The sequence below is a fragment of the Peromyscus californicus genome, unplaced genomic scaffold (assembly GCF_007827085.1).
Source record: "Peromyscus californicus insignis strain IS unplaced genomic scaffold, ASM782708v3 Scaffold_15__1_contigs__length_86483966, whole genome shotgun sequence".
Classification (NCBI taxonomy): Eukaryota; Metazoa; Chordata; class Mammalia; order Rodentia; family Cricetidae; genus Peromyscus; species Peromyscus californicus.
Window position 1 is genome coordinate 80,835,389 of NW_026294447.1, and position 19,975 is coordinate 80,855,363.

The 19,975-nt window shown below is 40.8% G+C and overlaps 1 long non-coding RNA gene across 4 annotated transcripts; it reads right to left on the reverse strand.

Moving 5' to 3' along the window:
* Window positions 1–290: 290 nt before the first annotated feature.
* LOC128111217 (uncharacterized) lies at window positions 291–18,529 on the reverse strand. 4 transcript variants are annotated; one of them, XR_008218535.1, is made up of 3 exons: window positions 17,829–18,529; window positions 5,351–5,464; window positions 291–5,032 (listed from the first exon to the last, which is right to left on the reverse strand). It is a non-coding gene; the product is annotated as an uncharacterized LOC128111217 (long non-coding RNA). The 4 variants fall into 4 exon arrangements; XR_008218537.1 differs by lacking the exon at window positions 5,351–5,464; XR_008218534.1 differs by lacking the exon at window positions 17,829–18,529 and having other exon boundaries at window positions 5,351–17,822.
* Window positions 18,530–19,975: the final 1,446 nt, after the last annotated feature.

Sequence of the window (19,975 nt, forward strand, 5' to 3'; positions counted from 1 at the left end):
TCGGTGAAAATGCAGCTATTCTGGGTCTGTATGATGAGAGAGGGATATGGAGATGGGGGGGGGGGGGACAGACACGCCTACTTGACTAGCCCTCAGATATTTCAATTTCCCAATTTAAAACACCAAACATTGTCTGACAGCAATTTCCTGAGGACCCCAGGTCAGTACTGGCCATTGTGGTCCTGCTCAAATATGCAGCCCTCCTGCTACAGCATGATGGTTGATGTTTGAAGCCACTAAATGTAAGAGTGATTTATCACATGACAATAAACAACCAGAACTGGCATGAATAAAATAATAATTTACGTATTATTTATTGCCCACTAAAAGGAAAACATGACAATTTGTTTAATTAGGAGAACATCAATTAATCCGTAATACTTTTAATTAGACTGTAAGTTACAGAATTCATTTCACTTTTTCACATTTAGCTCATTAGAAACCTTATGGGCTTTCCTCCATTTTTTTTCAAGGTAATGCCCTAAGTCCGTTCCTTATTTTCTGCAGAAATATGCAAAGCACAAGGTACATTTTAATAACATACTTCTCCCTGCAAACATTTGGTGCGGTTCTTTCTGATTTCCTTATTTTAAGATGTTAATGTGTGGCTCCTAGGTTTGGAGTTCTCAGAGACAGAAATTTAGAAGTTTGTGATGAAAAATACTGTAAAATATTTACAAGCAAGTTCCCAATAGAAGTGCCCTGAATTTCAAGAACACTGGATGGAACTGACACCCTGGAAAATGAGGCATGGACTTTCAGAAGTAAGTTGGGTATAGCTAGCTTTTAGAGAAAGATAAAAGTTTAGGGCACAGAGGAATTAAAGGATCCTGAGTGACAGCAAAGTTTGGTTGTATTCACTGAAAACCAGAAGTCCCACATTTTCAATAGCTCCAAACAATTCTCCATCACTCTACCTTCTCTTCCTTGATAAAACAGAGACCGATATCAAATGGATTCTCAGCCTAGAAGAGAATGTTGGGGTTGTGGGTGAGCCACACTATCTTCTTGGAAGCAGGTGTGAGCCCCTCTGATCAATGGGGTGCGTTACACTCATTCAAGAGTTTCTGTCATGTGTTGTTGGTCCATTTCCATGAGGAAGAAGAGGAAGGGAACAAAGAGGACCATTCTTCACGACACTCTTGTAGACTTGCCTGCAAAGTCAAGCCACTGGATCAGACTTTTCAGGATCAAAGGCAACAGTGGGAGGCACAGCCAGGGTTTGTTAAGTGGGAAGTTTTGGGAGAAGGTATACTTCCTGTTTCCTTCACAGCTTCGTTGTCTGTTGTTGAACTGACAGAACATTTGGCATAGAGTTAAAGAGGATGCTGTGGAGGAAAGGACAATAATAAGAGACCAGAAGTGGAGCTGTCTGAACATATGCTTTTCCTTATAGCCTTCAGTTCTCAACAGTGACACCCCAAAACTGCAGCTTGGTACCTCAAGAGGCATTGCTCTGACCAGGACTTTCCTTATTTGACTGAATGTAAATATCATGCCCCATAATAGCATGATAGAGATGGCAAATGTGCTGATTACACTCACAGCAGTTCATACTGACCTCCTAAAGCTGCATGTCTGCCAGTCTGGAGTATCCTCCTTTGCAGGGTGCATATTCCATGCCAGGAGATGGCACACAAAGAAACTCACCTTAACTGTAAAATGACTTCTCTGAAATGTTGTATGCATTGTCTCTTGTTTCCCAGTTACTGCTTGGTCCTGTGATTTCTTGCAGTGTGGTTTCTAAACTATTCTTCTAAAGAGTGAATTCCGAAACAAAGCACCTGAATTGCAGATGTTCAGGGAAAGGAATGTGGCTGGTGGGGAGGGCAGAAGGTGGTCAGGAATAGGTCTTCACTCCAAAGTCCCATGGGGATTTCCAGAAGCAGTTTTTGGTGCTGGAGCCGGGAGACCAATCAAGGTTTTCCCCGTATGGTTCTTAGAAAGCCCTGTATCCAAGTAAACATATTTTAAAGCTTACAGAGGAGTGACCTCCATATGTTACTGACGTAAATCATTAGTGTAAGTGTGTGTGTGTGTGTGTGTGTGTGTGTGTGTGTGTGTGTGTGTGTGTGTGTGTGAGAGAGAGAGAGAGAGAGAGAGAGAGAGAGAGAGAGAGAGAGAGAGGGAAATTGACTTTGAGATGCATATCAGCTGCTGGTCCCTATTTCCTCAGTAGATGTAATTGTGTTCTTAACCCTGACTTTGATTGGAACTGAGATCTTCCTGACTGTGAATAGGGTTCAGCACCATACAGCTTTGGCTGATCCATACCCAAAGGAAAGAAACAAAGGTGAAAAACTGGGTTGGGGTCTTGCTTGATAGACTATCCCCACCCATGTCCAAGCCCACAAAATGATCTGTTGCCAGCTTCAAGCATTTAAAAAATAAATTCTCATCGGTTCAGCTTTTTTCGCTCTGCGTGTATCTCTCTGTCTCTGTCTCTCTCTGCCTTTTTATTATTAACAAGTAAATTATCTCTCAAATTGAAAAAGAAAATATAAAAAAGGTAAATTGGTCACTACTTGCTGATCCCTTCCTGCCACCACTATAGGCAAAGGATGCCCAGCCAGTCTAGCCCAGTATCTCTCCAATCTGGACAGTGAAGCTAAATGTTATTTTAATGAAGATAATGAAGATTATAGAAGAAAACTAATGAGTTTGCCAAAGAAGAGGGATCACTTAAACCTTCACACCTTCTACTCCCCCAGCATACAGAGAAAATCACACCTTTCTTTCTTTTCTTTAGTTAAACTGCAGGAATGGATGGAACGCCTGTGGAAAAACCACAGTGAAAAAAACGACAGAACCATCTCTTGTACTTTGGTTTTCTGCACATGTATGTGGTGTGCATGCATACTTGAATGCATACAGGCATGTTGGGGTATATGTGTGACTATAGGAGCATGTGTGTGCATGTGGATGCTGGAGTTTGATAGGACCTTACAATCAATCTCCACTTTATTCATTGAGTCAGGTCCCTCATGTGAGCTCAGAGTTCATGACTCCGCCTAGCCTGGCCAGCTAGCTTGCCTGGGGATCCCCTGTCACTGAACTACAGAGACATCACACCCATAAGGCATTTATGTGGGTTGTGGGGACTGAACTCTGATCCTCATGCTATAGAGCCAACTGACTCCCTAGTTCCTTCTATCGCCTGTACTTTAATATGAAAATTCACTTGTGCTATCACTGAGACTGGAAGCAAGTACAGGAACCTGTTTTCCTGCTGGATGAGTCGTTTTAAGTCCCTACTTTTCATTTTTATTTATTTTTAAAAAATATTGTCCTGTTAGGCCTTGGGTATACATGGAAATTTATATCACAGAGAACAAAATGTCAGACCAGGAATGCCATTCGTCTTCCATCACTGGCATGGATTGTACAGCTCTGGTGAATTGTCTCAGTCAGAGCCTGTAAAGGAAAGATACACACCTGTGTGAATTTAACCACGAAGCTTAGGACGGTAACTGTAGGGGACTATTTTTAGAATGGAGAAAAACGCAGTGTTTCTAAAAATAAAGTTTCCATCGACTAGAGCTCTCAACATTGCTGAATGGCAGTCTCTGGAACAGAAGTCGGCAGCAGGAGCTCGATAATCCATGAATGGAAAGGCCACACAATGACACAAGGATGCTGACATCCTCTTCTGGGAGTCTGTTAAGTGGCAGATGGCTGCAAAGGTAAAGGCAAATGCTGACCTCTTTATTTCTACTGATGGCCTGAGGGTCTGTTACATTTAGGACGGCCTTGAAAACAAGCCGTGAATCATAACCATATGCCCATTAGCAAGAAGGAAGCTGTGCATGTTGGAGAAAGTTGGGATCAGAGTGAGAACATAGGTTGTAAATCTTACTAGCCCCTTATAGTAAAGGGGCAGAAGTGGGAAATTATACACCTGGGAATCATACCAAGGAACCAGAATTGCAACAGCGTAAAGCAAATGAGGATAGAATATGTAACAGACAATGATGAGGATGTAGGCAGAAACCAGACCATGATAACAGATTATTAATGATCTTTCAGCCAGGATATTCTAGTCATTTCCTTATAGATGAAGATATTATAGTAAATCTGAAAGACCTATAATAGAGAAGGACACTACGTGTATTCTTATATTTCTCTCTGCAAAGCACGCAGACAATCCACATCTTGCCAAATCTCTTCTCCTGAAAACATAGCTTTGAACTCCAACATGCATGTTGACTCTCATGCCATGGGTCAGTATAGAGCCATTTCCTCCTCAGTACTGCTCACTGGGAGTCTGGGGGTCTATGTTGTTAGGGTATAGGGACCGTAGTAATTGAATATTTCTTTCTGTGCTGTTTTTGGCCACATTTCCAGAGTTTGTGAAGGGTGGTGGAGATATCTGTCAGACATCACATTCATCAGTCATTGACTACAAAGAACCACTGAAATATGTAACTGGTCCATGAGAACCCCACACATGAGCAGCCAATCCAGACAGTGTTAAGTTGAAATTTGCAGAACATTTCACAAGAGCTCCAACCTAGAGGAGAGACTTCAGTATTTTTCTCTCTCTTGTGCTAGAGTGACTGGATTGAAGAAGGGCTGCTTCTGTGTGAGGTTTAAGTCATTAACTAACACTGGATGTTAATTAATTTGTGGAGTTTTATAGTTCACTTGTTTACTTACATCCTGTATTCAGTTTTTAAAATCTTTTTATAACTCTATTACACTAACATGGCTCAAAACATAACTCAAACTCCAGAGAAGGCACACACAAGAACATTACATGTCATGTTGTGTACAACTTACCCAGTGTGACCTCAGTGTAATTTATAGGGGAATGCAAGAAGCTTGGGGTTACCATATGAGGAAAAACGCATGAAGAAACTGTGGTACTGTCCTTGTGGAGAAATCAAGCATGGCACTGTAGCCTCTTGGATCCTGGTGCACTCCTATTCGATGAGATAGATGCTGTTGGTTAACTCGGATGGAAACCGTGGTTCATGAAGAACTTGGTTGTTTCGTGGCTGTCATGTTGCCAAGCTCAGTAGGGCTTCAGTGCCTGTTAAAGTATTACATGAAGAGAGGGTGAAATGTGGAGTGCAGTACAGTTCATAAAATGAAAGGTCTAGCAAACAACTTTTCTCTTTGGAAACGCCACATTCTAAAATGTGACAACAGGGACCACAGAAGGGAAATGCTGTGGTCAGTGAGAGGGTTTGATGCTATTTACCTTGGAGGTGGAATTTGAGACATGACATAATTTGTCTAACGTGCCTTGGAGCCTCTTCTACAGGCATCTTGAGAGACAGTTTCACTACATGAAATGCTTCACATGACTGCAATCGCTATGATGGGTTCACAATCAACATATCCATACCTGTGGCAAAGGATTCCTCAGTACTGAATGGGTATATTCTCTATGCTCCCTTCTAGAAGCTTCATAGTTTTAGGTCAGGTCTTATCATCTTGAGATTGGACTTGACAATGATTTCTTGGATGTGACACAGGGAATAAAAATAAAAGTATATATGAGTGATTACACAGGGGTGGGGATTGATAGATTTGTAAAACTGCATTAAAAGAAAACAAGCAAATGAATGAAAAGGTAACTTATGAAATGGGAAAAGTGTTTTCTTTTTTGTTTTAAATTTTAAAATAAACATTTTAAGTTAGAATAAAAAGTAATGAATTTTATGCAGTATCTTCATAAATATGCACCATTATACTTTTTTTCCAAACCAAGTTTCTAATGAAGGGCTCATTTTAAAATATGAAATAAACTTTCATAATTTAATAGCAAAAAATCCACATAACTTATTTAAAATAAGCACTTTGGGATATAATTTTGTAAGACTTAACTAAAAAAAGAATGAGAAGGGTCAGTAAATATTTTAAATAAAGTCTTGCCTTTATTTTGTACAAAAGACATGGAATATAACCTTTAATTCCACAACTATTTTTTTAATTTGGAGATAGCTTATGCCTAAAATAATTCTTAATTAATTTTGAAAATAGTGTCATTTTTCTATGGATGCTCTTTATCAATTGCATATTTTTTTCAAATGATACTTTCCCTCTCTCTCTCTTGTAAAAATGCAAGTTTCTGCTAATAATAAACATTTAATATTTTATATGCCTTTGGAGGTATGTAATGCTATTTGTTTTATTTCAGAAATTAACAAAATGCGATGCACACTGATGTTAGTTCAACACTGCACTTATTCTGCATAATCACAGCTCTGTAGAGGAGATCAATTGTCAGGGTTCTCTAGCCTATAAAAGCCTGGTGGGAGGGCTCAGATGTCTAAATAAATAATGAAGTGCAAAAGTAAAATAGAAAGTTGCTCTTTGCAGTTCCTAAAAATGAACCACTCGAGTTTATTTAGGGCTCCCATTCATTTCAACCTCTAATCTAGGACCTGATCCCAGGCATATGCACCCGCTATGCAAATATTTGACTCCTTTTTCTCCATTTGAACTTGCCTGTCCTGTCTCTCAAACTGAATACTCAGCTCTCTGATAGATAGGATAATGTATTTTAAACTTTTAAAACATTTATTATTTATTTATTAGCTTATGAGTGATATATACCCTCGTGTGTGTGTTTATATCCGTGGACAATATATAGGAGTTGGTTCTTTATTTTCACTGTGTGCACTCAGGGGACTGAGCTCAGGTCATCAGGCTTGACGACAAGGTTGCTTACCTGCTGAGCCCTCTCAGGGACTAGGGCAATTCTTTTTAAGATTCTTGTTTTCTTTCTGTATTTGCTATCAGGTAGCTTATTTGGTCTTTCTTCACTGTCACTAATCTTTCCTTCTGTGAACTCTTACCTTCTTTTAATGTCTTTTGTTTCTTCTTATCTATTATTATTTTCAAATGTGGTTAAGTTGCACCTTTATATATCTTTCATGCTTGTTAATAATTTATTTGAACACATAGAGTACAGTTATCATATCTGGTTAACATTCTTGTTTGCTAATCCAGCACTTATATCAATCCTAAATGTATTTTGCCATTTTCTCCTAATAGGTTACACTTACATGCTATTTTTCTCATGTCTGGTACAGTTTGATTGGATGGCATCTACTGTGAATTTCACCTCATCAGGCACTATAAATTTCTGTTGTCCTAAATCTTGAGTTTTGTTCTGGGGTGCAGTTGACATTCACTAATCATTCCAGACCGTCCTTTTAGGATGTGTAGACTCAGAGATTCCTCATGACTGAAGCAAGGCACTTCCAGACATTCACACACAGAAGTGCAGTGCGCCCCTGCCTGACTCTTTGGAAACATTCTCTCCCAGCCTCCCACAGCTGCACATGCAGACTCCAATCCACACTCAGCTGCAAAGACCACAGTACCTTTGTCAGGTTTCTGAAGTTCTTTGTGCATCTTCTCTTCAGTCTTTGCTGTGGATGGTAACTGAGTGTTATGAAATCTCAGCTCCATTCCAAGTGCTTCAGATACAAAGACCATTTATCTCCATATCCCAAGATATGGGTGGATGTGGGATGTGGGGTTCAGGACCTTTGCTTTTGAACCTGGACAAGTTCTAGGCAAACCAGCATAGGAAGACTACCTTCCTGGAAGACTCTGCTTGGTTTTAGCATCTTTGTGGTGCTGTGTGTCTCAAGACAGTCAAACGAAACACTCTAGTGCTCATCTGCTTGTTTACATTTTTTTGGAAATCGTATTTATTGCCCAATTCCAATGCCTTAAAATCTGCTGTCTCCTACATGCTATCTGTTTCTATTCTTTGCTCCTTTGATTACTTCAAATATGATGATACTCTTGAGTCTTGTTTTGGCTATTTGTCGTTTTTGTTTTTTTTTCTGTAGTAGGACTAATTTCCCATAGATTCTACTCCACTGGACCACTTCCCTACATCTTCTCTCAAAGTGCTTTCATCAAGATCCTGAATGAACCCTCCACCTCAAAACCCAGTGTCCAGCCCTCTGCAGATCTAATCATCAGCAAAGCTTTACAGCTCTGCCTTCTTGTTGCCTTTGCTCCTTTCCAGCCTAGTTCAGACCACCACTATCATCTAACAGATTGCTGACAGAACCTATTACCTCACCTGTATACTCACATTCCTAGGCCTGTAGATGAATTTCTAAACAGTCTTATTAAATAAGAAATACAGAGCCAAATACAGGGGTAATAGCCGAAGAGATCAGAGAAATAGCGAATAGCCATGATTAGCCTTAGCTTACCACCACACCATAGTTTCCACAGAGAGAGCTTCTTCCTGTCTAACCTGTGTTTTTATTACCTTGCTGTTCTGCCTTCTCATTGGCTCTAAGCCCAGCCACATCACTTCCTCGTCACTGCCTGTCTGTACAGACCTCCAGGTCTCTATGGTTGGTACTGGGATTTAAGGCGTGTGTCACCATGCTTGGCTGTGTTCTTGACCACACAGAGACTCTGCCTGACATGTGATCAGATTAAGGGCATGTGCTACCACCACCTGACTTCTGTTTATGGCTGGCTATGTGACCTCTGATCTCCAGGCAAACTTTATTTGTTAACATACAAATAAAATATCACATTTCAGCACAAATAAAATATCACTACACAGACCCCTATGGTTTATTTCACACATGACTTCCCAAGTGTTAATTTCCAAGTATGAGCTACAGCACAGGGCTCCTTTTCAAATGCTGTAGTATTTGGGGGGAGCAGATGAGTCAGTAGTGAAGAGTATTTGGTGCATAAGGGCCTGAGCTTGGATTCCAGCGGAATAAAAGTGTGGTCTCATGAACGTCCATAACCTAGTGCTGTGGGGGACAGAGACAGATGATTGCTGGGGCTTTCTGGCTGTCAGCCGAGCCAAAAATGCAAGTGCTGGGTTTTGATTGAGGCTCTGGCTCAAAGAAATAAGATGAATGGTGATAGAGGAGGACACCTGATGTTCTGCTCTGGCCTCCATGTATGTGCACCTACAAGCACACACACACACACACACACACACACACACACACACACACACACACACACCACACTCACACAACTAAATAAAAAGGAACAACTAAAGAGAATGCAGTAGTGGCTTTTATTCATCTTGTATTAAGATATAGCCACCATTTTAACCTTCAAATGTAGTAGGAGTCTTAAAGGATCTTAATGAAATCACACCCGTGGTATTTGGGTGAATGCTGGAAGAACAGAGAAGCAGAACAAGCCACGGCCACTTCACCTCACCAATTCCTCAGCTGATCCTGTTTCCTCAGACTGGAAGCCTCTCAGTCCTCATCCAGAATGAATCACAGCTGAACTGTGCTGCTCAAAGCCTAAATGCTTAACCAGCCAAATGCTTCTAGTTTCTGGTCTTCACGCCTTATATACCTTTCTGCTTTCTGCCATCACTCCCTGGAATTAAAGGCTCACTTCTTGGGATTAAAGGTGTGTGTCACCATGCCTGGCTGTTTCCACTGTGGCCTTGAACTCACAGAGATCCAGAGGGATTTCGGCCTCTGGAATGCTAAGATTAAAGGTGTGAGTGCCACCATTTTCTAGCCTCAGTATCTAGTGGCTGTTCTGTTCTTTGACTCCAGATAAGTTTATTAGGGTGCACAATATTTTGGGAACACAATACCACCACATTCAAAGAACTACAATACCTAACCGAATGCAACAAAGTCTGCCACCATTTCCTCCTTTACAGTGGCCTTCTGTTTTCTTCAGTCATTGAAAGACCACTTCTATCTCCTGATATTTAATGCTGTATGAGTTATTATTCCTTTTGTTCATAACATGCTTCTGAGAGCTCCATCATTTCTTCCAATTCAATCTTGTCTTACCAGAAGGGTCTTCTCTAGGAGACCATGGACACAATAGTCTCAAAGAAAATAAAATGTCTAGGAGTGAACTCAAACAAGGAAGTAGAGGACCTCTACAATTGAAATTTTAAATCTCTGAAGAAAGATAGAAGAAGACAATAGAAAATGGAAAGACATCCCATGCTCATGAATTGGTAGAATTAACATTTGAAAATGACAGTTCTACCAAAAACCACTTACAGGTTCAATACAATCCCAACCAAAATTCTCATCCCATTCTTCATAGAGACAGGAAAAGAAATACTAAAATGTATATGGAACCACAAAAGACTGTGGATAGCCAAAACAACTTTGAGTGAAAAGAACAGTACTAAAGGGATTACAATTCCAGATCTTAAGTTATATCACAGATCCATACTTAAAAAAATATGGTTTTGGCACAAAAACAGACGTACAGTCTAAAGGAACAAAATCAAAGACCCAAACATGAGTATGCATAACTTCTTTATCCACTTAATATTTGACAGAGATGCCAAACACATGCATGGGAGAAAAAAGAAATCTTCAACAAACGACACTGGGAAAACTGGAAATCCAGATGCAAATGAATGAAATTAAACCCACATCTATTACACTGCACAAAACCCACCTCCAAATGGATCAGAGACCTAAACCTGAAAACTGAAACTGCTAGAAGAAAACATAGGCAAACCCCAAATAACAGAAGTGCAGGAAAATACTTCCTGAATAGGACTCTACTTGTTCCAAAATGAAGGCCAATAATTGACAAGTGAGACTTCATAAAATTAAAAAGTTTCCACATAGAAATAATAATAAATAATAATCAGCTATGTGGAGAGGAATCCCACGGAATCTGAGAGAATCTTTGCCAGCTATACATCCCATAGAGATTTAATATCCAGAATATACAAAGAACTCATAAAACAAAGAGTCAAAGAAATAAATGACCCATTCAAATAAATTGACCTCAAACCTGAATGGGTAGTTCTCAAAAGAAAAAAAACAAATGGTTAAAACCTATCTAAAAAAAAAATGTTCATCATCCCTAGTAGTTAGGGAAATGAAAAACAAAACAGCTTTGAGATTTTATCTTACCCCAGTGAGAATGGCAAATATCAATGGAACAGCCAGCAAGAAATGCTGGAGAGGATAGGGAGAGCCCTCATTCACCACTGGTGGGATTAGGAACTATTGCAGCCAACAATGGAAATCAACGTGGAGAATTCTCAAAAAGCTAAAAATAGAAATAGTAATAGGACCCAACTATACTCCTCCTTGCCATATGACCAAAGGACTGGACATCCTACTCTGCAGGTACGTGCTCAGTCACGTTCACTGTTGCTCTCCTCACAATAGCTAGGAAATGGATACAATCTTAATGCTCTTCAACTGATGAATGTTTAATGAACATGTAAGTTCGCACCACGGAGTGCTATTCAGATGTAAAGGAAGACAAAATCATGAACTTTAGAAGTCAATGGATAGAACTAGAATAGATCGTGTTGAGTGAGATAACCCAGACCCAGAAAATAATATGCTGCAGGACCACTGCCAGGATCGGGAGTTTGGGAAGCAACAGAGAAGGGACTTGCAGCGACCTGATCAGGGAAGTGGGAAAGGGGTTGCTTTGGTAAGGGGAAGGAGGTAAATACAGATGGAGATGGAATGAGGATAAAGGGGAATAGCAGATAAAAGTGATCTGATTGGAGAAATAGGAAAGGGGAGCTCTGTAGGTAGGGGGAGGTAGGCAAATACAGAATAAGGAGATAATTATGTAAAATAACAATAGGGATGTCTGTAAAAGCCAAAAGGAATCATACTATTGACTGTTTACTTTAAAAAATCCCTATAATACACATAATTCCATGTATCAATATACATACATAGTTTGAATGAACTTTTCTCCCTGGGCTGATGGTGCTCCCTCCAAGAGCCAAAAACTACTTAGCAAAACCCTTAATACCAGGCATGAGAAGCCCTCTTTTAAGTTGCTGTTCAGGACTGCCCCCAAAGACTCCCAAGGCATACAGCCTATTGCTGTTGGCCTTTGTGACCTGCCAGAGGTCGAAAATACGTCCCTACTGCTGAAGATACCATGAACTTCAGAAACAAAACTCAGAGACCCCAGAGCTGTAACTGACCTGAATGCCCCCCTTCCAGAGGAGTAGCTTTTATAGTATCAGAAGGAGCCATGCAAGCTTCCAAAGGTGGGAAGAAACCAAAAGTCTTAGCCAGCTATGATACCCGTGAACTGTATCAACAATGAGTGTGGCAGCTAATCCAAAGGGTGCAGTAGTGGAATAGATACCTTGGTAGTAACCATCATAGCAACCATCATCTCTCTATTTGGGCTTGAGATATGCTCAACAAGTGGGAAAACATGCCTGGTGCTAGATCCCTAGCTAAATACTCAGTGCTAGTGAAGTTCACTGGAGAATCTACAACCACTGACTCACTAAACCAGCATAATCTCCAACAAAAATCTATAAACATTTGTACTTATACCCACATATAAGTGTAGTCTTCGCCCCTCGTCAAGGAAATTTCTATTTACAGTAGATGTAGACAACTACAGAAAAACCACAACCAATCAAAACATAGAGTTGTGGAGCCCAGTCTCATTAGATGTATCTCTCAAAACACTTCCACATCTAAGGCTCAGAGAACATTGCAGAAGAGGAGACAGAAAGGCTGTAGGAGGCAGAGGATCAGGGGGTTTGCTGTGACTCTGTGTCTCCTAGAAACAGCAGAAGCTACACCCGTAAAAATCTCACCAACGACTGGCCAACGTGAGCTTAAAAAAGACAACAATAATGGGCATGCCAAAGTGGAAGGGAAAAATCCCACAAGGCCTCAACTGCACACAAAGAATTACAGGCAACTGAAAGCTGGGATCAGGAGAGGTGGTCCTCACCAGGGAAGAGCACACCAATGAGTTATCCAATAGCAAATGGTCAGCCCTGAAAACACACATACAACTAATATTAAAAAGATCAAACAGGTTAAATTTAGGAATATATATGTGCACACACACACACACACACACACACACACACACACACACAAACAGTGGAAAAAGAGGCCATGAATTTGAAGGAGAATGGGAAGAGGTATATGAGGGTTTGGATGGAGGGAAAAAAGGTAGAAAAAAAAAGAGGCCTTTTCTGGCTACACTGGTCCCCATGTTAAAGCAGTGCCTCAGTTATTTCATTATGTCTCCTGCATAGCACCTGTCACCATCTGTTAGCCTAATTATCTGCTAATGTCCTTGTACTTGTTTTACTGGTAGAGGGATTTTGCAAAGCATCCCTAGATTTTATACATCGTGATGCTTAATAAATATTTATTAAGCACATAAATAAAGCTATCATTGCAAACATGTTTGGCCCCTGGCTGGCATTAAATGGCACAGCTGCCACAAAGCGAGCCTCAGTTTTCAAGTCACTTTTCAGGCTGTGTGTGTGGCATTGTTGTGAGGCATTCCCAAGACCTCAGCTAGTCAACCCTGATCTATGTATGTGTTGTGGTTGCAGCAATACAGAATATAAGACATTTCAGAGAACTTTCTTCTCTTGGCCCTAATGCAAGGAGAAATGATTTCCACCCAAGGAGCTAGGCTATCAGAGTTCCAGGAGGTGAAAGTGATATTATTTTCAAATGTCTCAATTAGGACAGAGTGGTTCTATTCCCTCCACAATAGCCAATCTTTTGGTGACATGATGGAAACATTCTGTCAATGATACAAAAATCATATTTTCTTGATGGACTTAAAGTAGAAAATTGTGTACATCCCTCCACTACGATATTTTCTTTGTCCCTGAAATATTCTTCAATTAGGACTTTATGATTTGTGAAATATCAGCTTTGAAAAATTGTGGTTTCTGGTAAGTTAAAATTGAATTCCTCCAATTTAGGTGTGTGTGTGCGTGCGTGTGTGCGTGCGTGTGTGTGTGTGTGTGTGTGTGTGTGTGTGTGTGTGTGTGTGTGTATGTGTGTGCCTTTTGGCAGGCCAATAGCCTAGAGTACTGACGCATTCCTGTAATCCCAGCACTTGGGAGACAGAGGCAGGAGGATTGCTGCAAGCTTGAGGCAGCCTGGTTGACACAGACAGGTAGAGGCTATCCAAGGCTACACAGCAACACACCTGTCTCCGAAAACAAAAGCGTTTTGCCAGAATATTTTAACAAGATTTCCCTAGGCAAAGAGGAACATGGTTCTCTTTTTTTTCCTGATAGATGACTTCGGCACATCTCACCCTTGGGTGGCCTCAAGGCAGAGAGCATAGGAGAAACAGCTCCTTGTTTCCTTAACTGTCCACCACACACTGGGAGAGTTCTTAGACTAAAAAAAAGTTTTGCCTTTTACACGTGACTTCTTAGATACGATGATTCAACTTTCAATTACATTTATTTATTTGTCTTTTGTAGGTGTGTACATATGTGTAGAGAATGTGTGTGTGTGTGTGTGTGTGTGTGTGTGTGTGTGTGTGTGTGTGTGTGTGCCTGTGCTGTGGTGTGTGTGTGTAGGTCAGAAAAAAGCTTGATACTCTCAATTTCCTCCTTCCACCATGTGGGTCCCAGGGACTGAATTCAGTCCTCAGTCTTGGCAGCCAGCTCCTTCAGTAACCAAGCCATCCTGCCAGCCTTTTATATGCTCTGTGAAAATACAACTTCATGGTGTATTGCCAAAAGCAAGTAACTGGTTGAAAAGGAGGTCAATTAAAATTAAAATTTAGTTGATTTTGAGAAATCATCTTTGTACTTTCACAATTGTTTTATAAGTAATTTTTACATAGAATAATCATACTTTCCACAAGGTTTTTCTCATGTAACAGTGATATCTTTGCATGTATCCTGCTAGGGTGGTAATGTAGGCTATCATCATTATTCCTGTTTTACTAATAAAAACAAATAAACAAACAAACAAAAACCAGGTTCAGCTAGGAGAAGCAACCTCTCAAGGTTATGTAGGAATTCTCTTCTCTTCCCAAAGGAATGTGTGTTCCTGTGTTTTGGTGGTGGTAGTGGTGGTGGTGGTGGTGTGTGTGTGTAGTGTATATAGTCATGTGATGTGTATGCAGTGTGTATTGTGGGGTATGTGTTTATGTGTGCAGTGAGATTGCATGTATTATGTGATGTGTGTATATGTATAGTATGGTATGTGCCTGTTTGAGAGTGTGTAGTGTGTGTTTGTGTTTGGTGTGCTGTGTATTTATGTGATGTGGGGTGTGTATACGTGTGATGTGCGTGTATGATATGTGATGTGTGTATATGTGTGATTTAGGGCTTGTGTATGTGGTGTGTGTGTGTGTGTGTGTGTGTGTGTGTGTGTGTATGATGTGTGTATGTGTGTGATGTGAGGTGTGTGTATGTGTGGTGTGTGTATGATGTGTGTGTATGTATGTGGTGTGTGTATGTGGTGTGTGTGTGTGTGTGTGTGTGTGTGTGTGTGTGTGTGATGTATGTGTGTGATGTGAGGTGTGTGTATGTGTGGTGTGTGTATGATGTGTGTGTATGTATGTGGTGTGTTTATGTGACGTGTGTGTGTGTGTGTGGTGTGTGTGTGTGTGTGTGTGTGTGTGATATTCAGAAGAAAGGAAGAGTGAGAGTCCACCAGAAAGACTACAACGGAAGACCTATCCGGGCTTCCTTACTGAACTGCAGGGTTAGTGCTCAGTGGGTCATCAAGTCTTTTCAGCTCTCAGTTCTTTGGAAAAGGAAATAATACTATCAGTGAGCCCCTTTCCCTCTCTGGAGTTGAAACAGAATCACAGACTAGTGATGAGTCAATGCTCACTCCAGATATGTGCATTTAATATGGTAGAGCCCCCAAACTTCCTAAAGCACATCCTTGCTGCTTTACAAATGTGCATTGCTAATCTGGGCCTGGAAGGCATCTGAGTATTACCCTGTGACTCCATGGGCCTTCAATAACAGTGGCTCTGTTCCTCCTCATGGGCTGCAGATCATCCACCCCTTACCTTTATTGTACCCATAACTAGACTTCAGTACCAAACTGTTGACTGCGTATCAATTAAGGTAGACTATTGGCACTGTCTATGGGTATCAGCTAGAATGTCTCCTTCTAGCATTACAGAAAGCTTTTTCAGAACAAAGCTTATTTTTAGAAATGCAGCATAGTGATTTTTTTTTTCTGAAAGTAAAGTTTGAATTTCCATTTTATTTAGAAGCCTCAGGGACATTGCAGCTGAGGAAATGCATTCTTAAGCCAAGAGACTTGATCATATTGTCCTTACAGATGACAGTGGGCATTTTGCTAGGGTAAGGATAATAAAATTAGACCTGTCATTCTTGTTTAGGCATCTGAGAAGTAAATGTACGGCTCCAATGGTGCCGGCTCAGATGCTTAGACCTGAGCAGAGGAGCAACAATAAGATTCCATTTTCAGTAGCTGGCACTATCTGGACTTACTGCTTATTTAGGAAAGGACAGTATTCAAGGTCACAAAGTCTCCCCTCATAAAACACACTGAGATAAGTAAAAACTGGCACAGCTGTTTTAGATCTGTATACAATTATATTCTTCTACACCCAAGATTTTTGAAGTACAAAGTGAGTCTTGATTGAATTTCAGTTGTACCCAACGTACTTTCCAACAAATGGGCACTCAAAATAAACTTAAATTCATGTACCTTGTTCCAGAAGTTGCTTTGATATGGGACTGATCTACCGGATGAAAACACAAGAAATCCTTTTCAATGTATGACTTGAAGCATAAACTATTGCATTTGGCCCTGCTTTCCTATCCTATCCAAGGAGCACACTTCAGTAGGACAGAGTGTACAGAAATGTCTGCGACACAAGGAGTAGTGTAAACCCCACACCCTACAGCCCACAGACCATGTGTCATCTCACGCACTGTGAATGGCATGACTGTTCAAGGAATTTTGGCTTTATGTCTGGGTATAAGCTCATTGATTGTCATGATGTCTCTGTCTGAAGGGCATTTATAAGGAGCGAACCATGCTTTTGAGCAATAGAAAGTTTTCTGATGGTTCTATTTGGATCAGAAGAGTTTGTGTTTTCCTTGGTGGACAGTGTTTCAACTTAAGAAAAAACTCTTAGTGATAGGAGCAACGTGGAATGCATTAACAGAGAAAAATTCTGGGTGGGCATATGTGTATATAGGGATAGTAGAGTCACACGAATAAGCAAGTGTACAACATAGAATTCAGTCACCCACACTTCCTTCTTCATGATTACAGTGTTGAGTCTCTGCATACTAACTGGGGAAGGAGAATTACTTTTTCTCTACTACCTTTGCTTTGCTAGGTGACTCGCTATTTCCTTGCATTAGAAAATACAGTATCTGTAGGGGAGGGGCAGGGACGGCAGGAGTAGGGGGGGGTGGTGAAAACCAAGTATGAGTGAGAGCGAACTATAGCACGAATCTTAAAAGTTCTTATCAATAAAAACAAACCCGGACCCAGGTATTGGGATGAATGCTGGAAGATCAGAGAAGCAGAACAAGCCACAGCCACCTCACCTTGCCAGTTCCTCAGCTGATCCTGTTTCCTCAGACTGGATGTCTCTGAGTCCTCATCCAGAATGAATCCCAGCTGAACTACTGCTAAAAGTCTAAAGGCTTAACCAGCTAGTTCCTGGTTTTCACGCCTCATATACCTTTCTGCTTTCTGCCCTCACTTTCTGGGATTAAAGGCTCACTTTGTGGGATTAAAGGCAAGAGTCACCATGCCTGACTGTTTCCAGTGTGGCTTTAAACTCACAGAGATCCGGATGGATCTCTGCCTCCAGAAGGCTAGGATTAAAGGTGTGTATGCCACCATTTTCTGGCCTCTATGTCTGTCTAGTGGCGGTTCTGTTCTCTGACCCCAGATAAATTTATTGGGGTGTACAATATATCAACCACAGCAAACAGAATGTACTATATGCATGTGCAAAACTTTCAAAGAACAAATTTAATCAATAAAAATGAGGAAAAACAAAATATACATTGGTGGAGGATTGACTGATTACCCTCTGCAAAGACTTAAGAATTGTTTAAAGATTGCTTTACGTTTTTATATGCATACCTGTGTGTGGGAGGGGACATGAGGAGACCAGAGAAGGCATCAGGTACCCTGGAGTTGGAGTGACAGGCAGTCGTGAGCCACCTCATGCTGGTGCTGGGAACTGAACTCACACCTTGAAAAGAGCAGTATGTACTTCCAACCACTGAGCCATCCCTCCAGTCCCATGCTTTGGAGACTTTAAGGATGATGGACTTTCAAAGACATAACTGTTTTCTTGGCTACCACATGCATTTAAACACGTTTAACAAATTCAAGTTCTTGGTTTTTCCTTCCACTCATGTTCTCTAGCACATCATTTATCATTTTTAAAATTCATTTGGAGGAATTGATAATCTTTCCTGGTTCTTGATAGAAGCAGGAAAATGCTAGCTTTGGGGTTCCAAAGAAGAAAAATGCCCAATTATATGTATTTTTAAAAATCCGTTGCCTCAGTTGGGCATGGGAGTATATGCCTATAATCCCAAAATTCAAGAGGCAGAGGGAAGAGGAAGTCTATGACTCTGAGGCCAGCCTAGTCAATATGACAAGTTCTTGGCTAATAGGGGTATATGGCATAATAGCTATAAAAAAATCGCATAAATATAAATAAATACATACAAAAATAAAGTCTTGCCTTATGATTATTTGCATCTATTTCTTAGTAATTGTCTATATCACCTTCCTCTTCTCCTGTATCCCCAGCCAGTGCTGGAATCAGAGATACAAACCTGTTAAATATGTACCCCTCAAGTGGTCCATTATTAAACTATTTTGTTATAGATTCCAGATTTCCCTCTGCAGCAGCTTCAGATTCTTCAATTTTCTAAAGCATTAGCACAATTTAAGAAACGTCAGTCGAGCCTGGGAATTTCCTGACACGCAAAAAGTCAGATGATGTCCTGAAAAAAAAGTTTTATAAAGATGATTAGCCACAATATTACATTTTTCTCTCCCAGTCTCTTCCTAATTCTTCCTACACTCCCATCACCTTGGAAACCTAGATAATAAAAGGCAAGCGAGGCTTCTGGTACTTATCCAGTCCTGGAGCTTTTGTATTTCTTAATGCACTATAATTACATCCCTGCCAAATAAGCCACGGCTGGATCTCTGAGTCTCCCAGCCCGCGGGTTTGAAGTCCCCACTTGCCCATAGGCAAGAGGAGAAACCTGTATTCTTCATCTTTATCTATACATTTGCACACAGGCAACTGGTTCCAAGAAGAAACAATTCCGAAAAGACAGAGACATTTCCAGGTGATTAACTGCAAAGGGGGTATTATATCCACCCGCATTGTATAAGACAAATTTAGACAAATTAATTTTGGGGGAGATAACGAAGTGTCAGTCCCCCAAGAGAAAACAGAAAGGGGACATATTCAGATGTGTCCATTGCTTTTGCTCCCTGGTTTCTCTCTCACTGCTACTCCTCCAATTAGATTTGAATATGCTTTTGTTTCTTTGCAGTAGTCTCTGCTGTGGGTGACTTAACCCTGAAGCGTCATGCACTTACAGCTTTCTTAAAAGAGGGCAACCCTTCATAGATGGCTGGTAGCATCTTGGGCAGAGTACCAAGAACTTGCAAACACTCATTTGTAAGCAAAATCTACCTACCTTGCAGGCGAGACTGTCAAGAACCTTCCCTATTCTGAATTTGAAGAACTGACAGGGACTACTGTGGTGGTATTTTATGTTAATAAATAAAGTTGCCCGGGGGTCAGAGCTATTAGAGCCATAGCAAGTGCGTGGCGGTGGTGGCGTACGCCTTTAAGGACCTGGAGGGCGGTACATACAGGCAGTGACGAGGCAGTCACAAGATTGGGTTTACAACCAATGAGAAGGCAGAACAAAGAGACTATAGAGACAGACACACAGGAAGTAGGGCTCTCTCTTTCGGAGAGCTCTTTTGGCTGAGGAGGATCCCTGAATCAGGAAGGGTGAGGCTCTTGGCTCTGACCTCTTGGCTTTCTTCTCTGAATCGGTTCTGTGTTCTTGTCTGATAAAACCATTGGCTATATCTACACTGAATTACATCTACAGCTGTGGGTGACTTAACCCTGAAGCATCATGCACTTACAGCTTTCTTAAAAGAGGGCAACCCTTCATAGATGGTTGGTAGCATCTTGGGCAGAGTACCAAGAACTTGCAAACACTCATTTGTAAGCAAAATCT